The 12,390-nt window shown below is 36.2% G+C and overlaps 1 long non-coding RNA gene across 2 annotated transcripts in view; it reads right to left on the minus strand.

The window, feature by feature from the left end:
* LOC131396798 (uncharacterized) overlaps positions 1–11,975 on the minus strand; it is a 255,572-nt gene extending 243,597 nt beyond the window's left edge. Inside the window, exon 1 of one of the 2 annotated variants that reach the window (XR_009216689.1) lies at positions 11,823–11,975. This is a non-coding gene — a long non-coding RNA (uncharacterized LOC131396798). The remainder of the gene's footprint in view (positions 1–11,822) is intronic. The other variant, XR_009216687.1, reaches the window with a different exon arrangement.
* Positions 11,976–12,390: the final 415 nt, after the last annotated feature.

Here is a 12,390-nt window from a genome sequence, read left to right on the forward strand (position 1 = left end):
TGTGATTTTATACTGCTGAGAGGGAAAATGTGTGGACATTTTCTAAAAAAAATTGAACAATCTCCATAAAAAGCTTTAGAATTGTGTATACTCTTTGACAAGCAATTTTATCTTTAAGACTTTATCCTAAGAAAATCGTTGTGAATATACACAAAGATTTATTATCAAGGATATTTATGACAGTCTACACAACAAAAAATATAGAAGTGACATAACTAACCAATAAGAAATTTCTTTTTTAAAATTAAAGCCATACAAAAGAATACTGTATAGATATTGAAATTATATTGTAGAAAACTAATAAATGATATGGAATAATGATTATGACCTATTTTTAATTTAAAAAAATTCTAAAATGAGCATGTGCAGTATAACCTCCATCTTATATTTTAAATAGTAAATGTATAAAAAAATACAAGAAATATTTGCACACATACTAAATAATAACAGTGTTATTTCTGGGTTGTGGATAATAATTTTTTTAACTTTTCAATCTTTGCATTTTATATATTTCCTAAAATAAAAATATACCTTTTGTTAAAAGAAGTATAAATATGGATATATCTGTATGTATGTGTAAATCTACAACTATTTAATTAATCTCTTCTAGGCATTTATCCAGAAGAAATTACCAAAGGTGCTGAGAATTATTTGGCTATAATTATTTGTGTCATGAGATTATTCATAATAGCCAAAATTTGGATATATACTTAATCTAGGAATTTGTTATATAAGTTATGCTGAATCTATTTTATGGAACACCATGCAGCCATTAAAGTTCATATTCTCTTATATTATTTCATGATTTTAGAAAATGCTAAAAAAATGAGAATATCAAATTATTATATATCATATAATCCCAATCTTATATAAACAAGAGGAGTGTGTGTGAGAGGGCTCTGTTTAAAAAGAGAGAAGAGACATGAAGCTGTTAGCTGGAGGTGAGCCAGGGAAACAGTCATACAATTGTGTCTGATCTTTGAATGATAGAATTGCATGTGCTTTCTAAATTTTCTAAATGAAAAGAAGTTTCTAAATTTTCTGCAAGGAGTGTGTGTGTGTTCAAAGCAAAACTTCGAAGCTGAGGAGAGATGTAGAAATAATAAGAGAATATATACATGCTTTAAATGAGTTCAGCATACCAGTCTTAATGATTTACATCATAGAATGATGCAAGACTCATCAGATTCATTCAATAAATCACCCAATTAGAATAATTATCAATGATGAGAGAGGCAAAATGATACTAGAAATTAAATGGTATTGATTATTGTTCATTTCCAGCCTGAATAGAAGTGTCTGGCATGTCAACCACTTGTATATTAAATCTTTGTCTTGATCTGTGTCTTTATGAATAAGGTTTCTATTATTATATATTGTATATTAAGGCATACTCATCAAATTATCAGATGCCCAATGCCAAGATCAAATACTAATACATTGTGTAATATAATATAATAATGATTTGCAATTCTCAATATACTGGAGCAATAAGATATAACTAATAACATAAAATTTGACGGATAAAAATATGAAATCCTAGAATTAAATTTAAAATACATCAGCACAATTAAATGATGACAAAACCTGTTTAACAGCAAGTTGTTTCAACTAAAAAAACTCAAATCTTGTCATTGAGTTCAAGCCCAATAGCCAAGAGGATGGCAAGGCTTTTCCAAAATAAATACAATCGTATGCAGCATTAATGGAAACAGTGTCCACAAAAAGGGAAATCCCATAATTCTTTGCAACATCTAGAATAGCATGTCCCGCTCCAAGACCACTTTAGGGCCCTATGAAGAAAAGAGAGTGACCAGGACGATAAATGTTTGTGAAAACAGTTATCAGGAAAGCTTGCAGGAAGCAAGGGTGTTGAAATGGAAAAGAGAAGCTTTATGTGAAACAGAGTGGCTATTTTTAAATATTAGAAGCTTTGTCCAATGACCAGAATGATTACACATTCTTTGCAGCCCAGGGAGCAGGAGTAGGAAAATTGAAAGGAAGATATAGAAAAGCTGAGTTCAATTCAATGTGAGAGAGAGCTCTCAGACTAAGAGGCTAGGACAATACTGAATCCTGCCTCCACCTCCACAATATTTCCTCACATCCTCAGCTGCCAGATGCTGCATCCACCATGACATTAATGATAAGCACCGATTATGGGGATTAGGCCTCTTCCATCTGGAAAAACAACCATTAGAAGATGATATAGTCCATTTCAAGTTAACAAAGATGCGTTCACTATATCTCAAAATAATAGGACCTCACCTATGAATGATTAATTTTAAAGATAAAAAGTGATTGTGTTAAGAAAAAGCATTTGCTGAGCATAGAGTATATTCCAGAACAATTCTAAATGCTTTACCCAAATTGTCTCATTTTCTTCTCACAAGAACTCAATGTGCTAAAAATTATCTCCATTTTACAGATTAAAACTATAACTGTGAAGTGTTAAAAAAAAATTTTTTTTAGGCTATCCTTGGTCACAAAGCTAGTAAGAGAATTTCATTCCTAGGTTTGTTACTTCAATGCTCATATTCTTTTTACCTCAATGTTGTGTCTTGTTGGTATGTAGGAGTTAGAATTAGAAAATATATTACTGGCATAGGCAAAAACATGAATATTATTTTTTGAAGAAGATGATGAAATCTAGAAAATAGGTCAGTGATTTATTCTCTGCAAAAAGTTTCTGGAGTTCAAGAAAGTGACCTTGAGGTTTTACTTCTATCATTTTCTCAAGAACAGCACATATAATTTTATTTATAAAGCACTTTACATTAACATACTTTTTTAACATTTAAACATAAAGTATATTTTTCAGAGAACCTGAAAAATCTGTTAACTAACACCTCTGCCTATTTACCATAATAAACGTTGTTGCCCCTGCGGTTTCTGCATGATCTTGAATTGCTGTCTGAGTCATCCAAAGAAAGTATGAATTAGGCTTAGAACAGGATTATTATCAGGTCTGTTCTATTATGCCCTTATTTCTTGAATGCATGCAGCTTGACTTTTTTTTTCTGGTAACTAGAATACTTCACTACTCAATTATACAGAATAACACACAATTTCTTGTAGCACTTTACCCAGCAGGAAGCAAACATACCAAACTCTTTACTTCAAGAGATAGCAGAAGTGAAAAAGAAATAATAAAGGAAAAAAACATAATTTAGTTTAAAAATATAGAAAAGTTCACAGAGCGAAGAAAATAGGTGGTGTTGGGAGACTAGGCTTTTTGAAATTTGTTTTTTAAAATTGAGGTGATTATAAGGCAGGATAGACACATCCTTGGTCAGGGAAAGAAAACTTGATTGCGTAGAACAGCTTTGACCTAAGTGGTTTATCATTGTGCTTTTACTTTTACTCTGATACTTGAAGATCCAACCAAGTGTCAGATACTTAATGTTAATAGCCTTCAAGATCATGAGAACAGATCTGGGGAACTCTCCCCTAGAGGCTTCTAAAAGCAACACCAAAACAAACAACAACTATTTTTGAGAATTCTTGTAGATAAGCCATAAATACACGCAAACTCTTGTGACCACCTCCTTCCTTATATTAGGTTTTCCCACTTAAACGGGAGAAGGGTTGCCGTAAGGAAAGTCTTGGTTTCAATTAAGGCCACCAGTGGGAGGAAACATAGGAAAGCTTGTTAACCATGATCAGGGAGTTTCAAAGAGGAGAATGTAGAGATTAGGACAGTAGGCAGTGCCAAGAGGAGTAGCACAATGGCAGATCAGGAGTAGGAAGCCTAAAGGTTCTAAGTGAGACCACAGGAAAGAACAGATGATAGAGGGGCTCATATACTGGGTGGTGTCCAGAGACAATAATATGAGTCCTCAAGGGTTAAATTTACCACAGGATTGCCAAGTGATATAATTCCTGCAGCCCGCTGGTGGATGGAAGGTAGGCATAGGAAGTACCAAGGCCTTTCCAGCATCAGCTGTAGCCTTGCTCACCAGAAGAAATCCCTGTTTCTAGTGGACAGAGAGACTCCGGTTTCCTTGGAAGGATTTAGCAATGATCTGGATTGACACGACTATTCATATACTTATCTCTCTGTTTTAGAAACGACATTAATATCTCTCTCAGCCAATGGTGAGTTCAGGGAACATTTTGCGTTCATCTTTGTGCCCCTAGTACACTGTAGGTGTTCAAAAGTATTTATTGAACTCATCACTGAAGGTGAAAGACAAGAGTGAAGAATTCAGAGAACCACAGGCACTCATACCAAGACGTCAGAAAATAATGATGCTCAAAAATAGGAGAGACTTTGAGAGTCCCAATAAAGATTAAAAAACAATGGTAGAAGGCATAGGTCCAAAGCTAGAAACAATGGTAAGTATTTTAAGGCATTGCTAATTAAGGATATGGCATGATTTTGAAGTGAAGGTTGTTTGCTCTGGGAGACCCTTCTCCTCCGGATGAGACCTGACATCAGAGCATGTAAAACAGATTCCAGGGCAGGCTCAGAAGTCTCACTAACAAACTGGTTAATGCTGTGATTGTAGCAGCTAAGTTAATATGATGGTTGAAATAAGAGCAGGAGAAAGTTTTTATTATAGTTACTTTTCTCCGCCTAATTTTCTTCCCTCCTCCTTCTCCAAGTAACAACTGTTTACTACATCACTCTGTAGTATATACTTGCCTAAATTTGTCTTAAATTTGCCTACAGTGAAGCATATCTGCCACATTTCTGCCCTCCCAATTTTACTAAATATTTCTACTGCATATTTCTTGCCTCTTCAATTTATAAATTCATTAGAAAATTAGCCTCCCAAATGGTTTCAAGGTGAGCAAGGAAGGGTATGTGAGTCACATAAATGACCCTAACAATGCCACTCTGGCACTCTATTAACAATGCCACTCTTGGCCCTCTATTATCTTAAATTTTCCTCTAATATAAAAGACTAATAAAAATATCTCCCTTCTCCACATGAGATCATATATGGAAAACAGCCCAAATGGGATCATATATGGGGACTTACAGGGTAAATTATAAAGAGTTTAAATATGTTACCTACTATAATCTTGCTGTTTACACTTTACCACCTACAGATATGCCTGTTAATCCTGTTAATCCCTGTCATCCCATCTCTAAGGACTCCAGATACTAACTATACACACTGAGTCTTAACCAAAGATTTCAAGCAGAAAGCCATTCACAAAAAAGCATAACTTACTAAAAACTATTTTTTATAGAACTGCAGGGGACAATAAAAATTTTGTTCCCGATCAATTACGTGGAGTTTGCCATCTTTGCCACTGGCAAGCACGCAAACATTTAAAAAGTATCTAATGAGAGCAAGTGATTGCACAGACTCTGCACACTGCCTAATTGTTCTCTGATGTGCCCTAAATGTGCTGACACCAGCTTTCCTTCATCCGTGTCCCTCCAGGCCAGGAATCTCAGATGGCTCTATCAATAGAACGTGCATTGTGCTTCTTCTAATTCAGTAAAGATGCACAAAGACTATAATCTTGGAAGTAGTAAAAAGTACCTCTCAAGAGGCAAGAGGAACATGATGGTGGAAATATAAAATGAAAGCCTGACCAAAAACAAGCTTTTGATTGTTTCTTCTGTACTAAAATAATATCAACTATGAAACAAAGTTTAAGGCAGAAAATTGACAAATCTGAAATGTTGCTTATTTACTTGACCTCATCCTGAACCTCTCCATCATTGACCTAGAGCATTTATCTCTCCATAGATTTAATTCCATATACCCTGTACATTCATTCATTCATTTTTTTAATTCATTTTTAAATTTCATTATTATTTCACTTATTCAGTTCTGTGCATTGTACTAGGTGTAGTATCAACATTCATTAAGCAATTACTGTGTTCCAGGCAACATAGTAAGAGCTTTACATTATTTGTCTTATTTAATCTTACTAACAACTCTGTGAGACAGGCCCTTTATTATGCTTATTTTACAGATGAGGAAACTAAGATTCAGGGAGGTCACATTACTTGTCCAGGTTCACCCAAATAAGCTAGAAACTGATGGGTCAGCAATTCAAACCAGGTCTATGTAGCTTCAAAGTCTGAGTTCTTTAGCATTGTATTAAACCACCTAGGTGTTGGGCTCTACACATTGAGAGCACATGGTCCTAATTGTCACTTCTAGTGAAAGAATGCAGAGGAGAGGCTGGAAGACTTGGGGCGGGTGGCTGAACCTCACCTGAGGTGAAGAATGTCAGGAGAAAAGGTGAGAGAGGTAGACAGGGAGGGCAGGATAAGTCTTAGAAGTTATGATAAAGAGTTTAGATTTTATGCTGAAAATGATGGGGAAAACTGAAAGTTGAATCTATTTTGAAGACCACTGTGCTAGATTTATGCTGGATGAACTGGAATAGAGCAAGGCAGGAGATATAAGGAGCAGATAAGAAGGCTATTATGATAATCCAGACAAGAAATGATAAGGATTTAGGGCAACGACTATGAGAATGGAGAAGGAGAACGAGATTTGAGACACGGAGGAAGCAAAAATGGCAGTTAGCAGAGACTGCCTCAGTTAGCAGATGATGAGGGAGAAGAAGTAACCTAGAATTCCTCTAAAGTTTTTGCTTGAAGAGACTTCGTGATAATTTACCTGTAAGAGAATACAGGGACATTGCAGATTTGGGGGAAATGAGATGTTTGTTGAGGAGCCTATGGCACAGCACAGGTGCTCAGAAGAGCAGTCAGGGCCTTGAAATCTAGTTGGGAGACTGCCATATACACATGATGATGCGAAGGATTCTTCCCAGATGTGAACTCTGATCAATTGATACGATGGCTACCAGGAGAACTGTGTCATCTGGAGCCTAGAGAAGAGAGAGGCGAGAAAAGCATTCAGGATGGGGAACAAGATGCAAAGACTTGCAGTCAGGAATGAGCACATAGGCCTCTGTTTGGAAACAAAGAAATCAATCTGCCTAGAAAAAGAAGCATTTGGAAAGATGGAGAGTAGTGTGAAATCAGCAATGCTGGAAGGTAATACAGTGAAGTGGTTAAGAAAATAGGCCCCAGAGTCAGACTGTTCGGGCTTGAATCTTAGCTCTTTAGTTACTGTTAACGTGACCTGGGTAAGTTACTGAATCTCACTGTGTCTCCAAGTCTTTACCTGGAAAACGAGCATAATTATAATAATACCTCAGAGAGTCCTGTGAGAATTAGATATCCATGAAAAGTGCTTAACCATGTGGAAAAAAATAAATTGTTGTTCATTTTGTAAACAAATATATATATGTGTGTGTATCGTGAGCACCAGACAGATATTCAAAAGATTGATAGAAAAGAGGTCATTAAATGTTTTAACAGGGAATATCAGGAAAACATCAGTCCTTAAAAAGGACATTTTTCCCCATATGAACTAATACAGAATAATGACTATGAATTAGGGATAGTTCAATCAATTTTGTTTTCTCTAGACAATAAATTGAGGCCCAGAGATGTTCAATGACATAACCAAGGTCACACCCAATCAAGCCACAGCCACAATCAGCGTAGGTTCCTAATCCTCAGTATGATGACTTTTTCCCCACATGCTGCTAGATAATAATCTTTTCAAAGAAAAATCTATGAATTGAATAAAAATCCTTCTAACATTTGTGCCTCATTTTTTTTCATTTATTTATCAAAAATATCTTGCTCAAGTTGTTCTTAGAATGTAAACCTTTGGAAGGAGAGATTTTTACCTTTCCAGAATTAACTTTTCCTGATACGGAACAACACGTTCCGTATGCAGTAGACAACTTAAAATATAACAGCTAGCATTTTGTTTATCTGATTGAAAGAGAGTGAAGGGATATTTGTTCTGTGGTGAAAATCACACGCTGGTAAATTTCAACCTTTTTGTTGCCTGTCTCTAGAAAGTTTGTATTTCCTATGAGGCACTTTTTTCAAAGTGTGTTTATGAATAAGTTGGAAAGATAGAAACAAAGAAGATGGTGGACTGAGGATGAAGAGGGCAAGTGAAAAAGCTAGGAATACTGGTTCCCTCATGCAATTGGCACCCTTCCCTTCCCTTCCTCCATTGAGATATTTCTGTAATTTGTGATTAAATCAGGTTAGACTGTGTACCAACTATAGAATATGAATTTCACCTTAGTAAAGCTAAAAATCCAGACACTAACACTTCTCATGGAAAGATTTAACTATGTCTAATCAATTGCCATAAGCTTTGAAGATAGCCTCACTTTACCCAGGATACATGGCAAGGGTTTTTATGAATGTGTAGAATGGAAAAATGCCACTTTGCAAAACATTGTTTCAAGACTTAGTATTTAAACTGACTTTTATTCTTACTATATTTTTCCATATTTCATATGTCACCCAGTGGGGCTTGCTCTCTTTATTTTTCACACATTAGACTTATGTAGTTCTTTATAGGTTAAAAAAAATTCAAGGATGTGGGTACACAAGTACTGATTGGGCAGTTTAAAGACATAATATTATATATCTCTCCATTTTTCAACAAAGAAATTCAGTCACACTTATAGGGAAAGAAAAATATCACCTGGAAACCTAGGACAATCATTTCCAAGAAATTCTAACAGTCGCTCCTAAGAAATGACCTCTTAACACTTAGTGCTTTTTAGATGCTTCAAGTAATTATTAGAAGAAAATGAGAAATAATCCAATTATGAAGTAATTCAGAATAAATGGTAATGAAATAATAGAACACATAAAAATTGTCCTTAAATGCATGCTTAAATAATGAAGCATTTACATTTATGGGAAAGAGTAGATGACTTGACTTCAAGAAAAGTGTTAGTATATAGCATTGATTGGGACTTTCCATTTTAAAAGTGTACTACTGTTACCGAATTAAGAAAAAGAGTTTCCAACACTTTACATGAATTACTCTCACCCACAGATTACGCATGACTAGAAAGTACATGAGAAAGTTGCAAAAAAATGCTATTGGTAAGTTTCATTTCTTTGCTAAGAAAAAGAAAGACTGTGAATTTAAGGTCCTGAATGTTGACTTTAGATGACTATGGAATGGGGGCCGGGAGAAGCAAAAACAGATATTTTAATCGGATTACAAATAATGACACAAGAACCCATCTGTCCATGTTTTATGGTGAAGAATGCTGTGATTATTTGATGAGTAGGAGGAAAAGTTTGGTGGGATGAAAAGATGGAATAAAGCCAGGGAAGCTGGTTGCCTCAAGTTCGACAAGAAAATGTCAAATTAAATGTGTGTTCTCTTCTTGAAAAATACCCTCCCTCATTATGCATCCATGTGTTGATGACTGACGCAAATGAATTTTTCAAGTGCTATACAAATGAGTTGCCTACTGATTTTAGCCTAGTGAGAGCCAACCCTTAGCAATACACAGAATTATTTTTTTAGCGTTAGAAAAGAACATATAGACATTAAAAGTTTATAGGCTTAATCTTCCTTTCCTCTTTACAATATTCGAATTTAATCATTGAACTGCTAGGATTGGGACAGTTGTGGTTTTGGGTAGGAAATCATTTGAATTCTGGCTACCATTCTTTATGCGGAAAACTGGGCTACTGCTACTCTCCTAAGGCAAACACGTCCGTTGATTTAAGCTAATCAGTCCCAGCATGTCACTGTTGCTTCATACAAACAGGGTGAAAATAGCATGTCTTTGCAATGAGGAGCTGTAATCTTAAAGAGAAATCAAATCATTTTGAGTAAAACTCACTTTATCAGATGCGATATTTGCATATCAATTAACTTTCCAACTGAATAGGTGTTTTAGTTAAGGAGCATATGTGATCACTTTGATATATTGCACTTTGATGTATTGTCCATCAGATATAAAATCTGATATACTATGTTATTTCTACACTTCTATTTTACAAATCTGAAAATGGTTTTTTGAGGCAAAACAGAAAAGCTTGAATTCTTTTGTTTTATTGGCTCAAATCACAATTAACCTTTATCAAAAAGTAATTTTTATTTTAGTGAGTTCTAACGTAAACATTGTAATACCAGTACCATGAAACACTTAACATTTAACACAAAACAGCATCTAAAGTAGATTGTTCAGTAAGTTAATCCATTTGTTTTCAAATTAATAAATACTTAGTAACCTGAGAAAGTAACGACGACAACAAATGCAAATACAAAACATCAAAGAAAAAACTTTAGAACATTTAATCTGAAAATTTTCTTTAAAATTGAAGTTTGAAATATTTTAAACTTTGTAGTTCCAAGTTTACTCACAACTATCATCATATATTTACTTTAATAATTTAACTATTGTCCTTCTTGGCCATATATTTATTCCAATTATTAAATGAAAATTACACAATAATAAAAATATTTAGTAGCAAATCTAATACCATATGCTAATATAGCAGGTTATTTAATCTTTAAGAAAAAAAAGAAAACTGAGGTTAATTTGACTTGGGTCCTATTGTTGTTTTCTTCACAAGTATGCAACAAATTATAGTCCTGTGAATATAAATGCCAATAAAATAGTATCCCATTGTTGTTCATGGAAATTAGTGATGCATAATAATGCATGCCATTACTGGTAGTGAAAACAATTGGAGAAATCATTACTGCATTTTAATGAATGAGTTAAATGCCTGGGATTGTCAACTATGCTAGAGGAATAATTATCCGAGAAAAATTAATTCTGGCATTCGGTAATTACTAGTAGAAAAATTATAAATTTCACTGAAAGGACATTTTGTCTAAAAGATTTTATGCTATACCAAATGTTAGAGCCACAAATTATATTGTATATAGAAAATATTTTATTACACAATCATAGACTATTCTGGGTCAAGAAAATATTTTAAAAGACTTAAAAGTGTCTTTATTCAAGTACTAATATTACTAAGAATAACAACTATATTTTCTATCAGAGGTAAATGTTAATAAACATGACAAGATTACTTGGACAGTTATTTTTACTGTACATAGTTTAAAAACTGTGTGATAAAACATGAATTAAAACTTCATTAATATCTTTTCTGAAGTTATGAGGCCAGTAAAATGGCATTTTAAAAGTTTATCCATCACAGATTTTTTTTTACCGGATTTGATATTACCAAACATATGTGGAAAAAATGTTTTACTTCTTTATGCTGTTGACATTTGCACCAATGGTGCAAAATGAATGGTGGGCAAAGCTGCTGGTGCCTTAGCCATCAAGGCAGTGGCACCAAAATGTACCAGTAGTGATTGTGTTCTTCACTGACACACTTACAACAACAACAAAAAAGCCAGTTTCTCTAAAGAATGTCTTAATACAGCAGTAAAATTTATTAATTTCATTAAATTTTGACCCTTGAGTACACATCATCTAACATTCTGTATAATAAAATGAGAAGTAGAGAGGAGTCAAGATGGCGGCGTAGGCAGACTCGGAACTCACCTCCTCCCGTGGACACAGCCAATTTACAACGACTCGTGGAAAAATTACCCCTGACACAGAACTGAAAACTGGATAAGAGGAACTCCTGCAACAACGGACAATCCTAACTGAGGTGGAAGAGGCAGAGACTCCCTTCTGGAGAGGAAAAACGCCGCCTTCACAAACCGCCAGCTTCACGGCCGCCGGGAGCAGCTCACAGGTACGCAGCCTCCCTGGAGGCGCCGGGCTCTGAGCCGGGGAGCGCCCCCACTGTGGGCATATTGTGGACCCAGCACAATCGAGACCAGAGGCATAATATCTGACTTTGCCTTCTGCTAAAACACTGGGGAGCACCCCCAGAAAACCCGGTTCACAAAGAAACTAAAACCGGCTCTTAAAGGGCCCACGCGCAAACTCACCCGTTTCAGGAAGCACACTAAAATCACCAGAAAGAAAGGTGTACAGTGCTTTGGTGACAAGAGACTCACCTAATAGGCCCTGAGTGCATCTCGGTGAGGGGTGAGACCTCTCCAGGGACTGGGACATTGGCGGTGGCCATTGTTGTGGCCTGGTGTGAGCATGCTGACACAGACGCCATTGGAGTTCTCCCTGAGGCCTGCTAGCCCAGGGTCTGCCCCACCCGCTAGAGCACCGATTTAATCCAGCTCAGCCAGGGCAGGCAGCCCACCCCAGAGACTGGCCCCCCCCAACAACAAGCCCTCAGGCAACTTGTGGGCCTGCATAGATTGGTGACTGGATTCTCTGCAGCCTGGCAACTGAGCCGACTTGAGCAGGGCAGGGTGTGCACAAGGAGCGGGTGGAGAGTGTGGGGCCATGGCAGAGTGTGTGGGGCTCCTGCCGTGGAGAGACTGGGTCCGCTTGGGGAGGTCGGGGCACTCACACAGGGCAGGACTGTGTTGACTGTGTGTGTGGACCTGCGGGCGGCAGGGCTTCTCAGCTGCAGAAGACTTGTGCTTCTCAAAGACCCACATAGGAGGTTTGCTCCACCTTCCAAAATCTGAAACAATTGGGTGCTCCTGTGCCTGAGGCCAGCCC

This window comes from Diceros bicornis, chromosome 3, assembly GCF_020826845.1.
Source record: "Diceros bicornis minor isolate mBicDic1 chromosome 3, mDicBic1.mat.cur, whole genome shotgun sequence".
Taxonomy (NCBI): domain Eukaryota; kingdom Metazoa; phylum Chordata; class Mammalia; order Perissodactyla; family Rhinocerotidae; genus Diceros; species Diceros bicornis.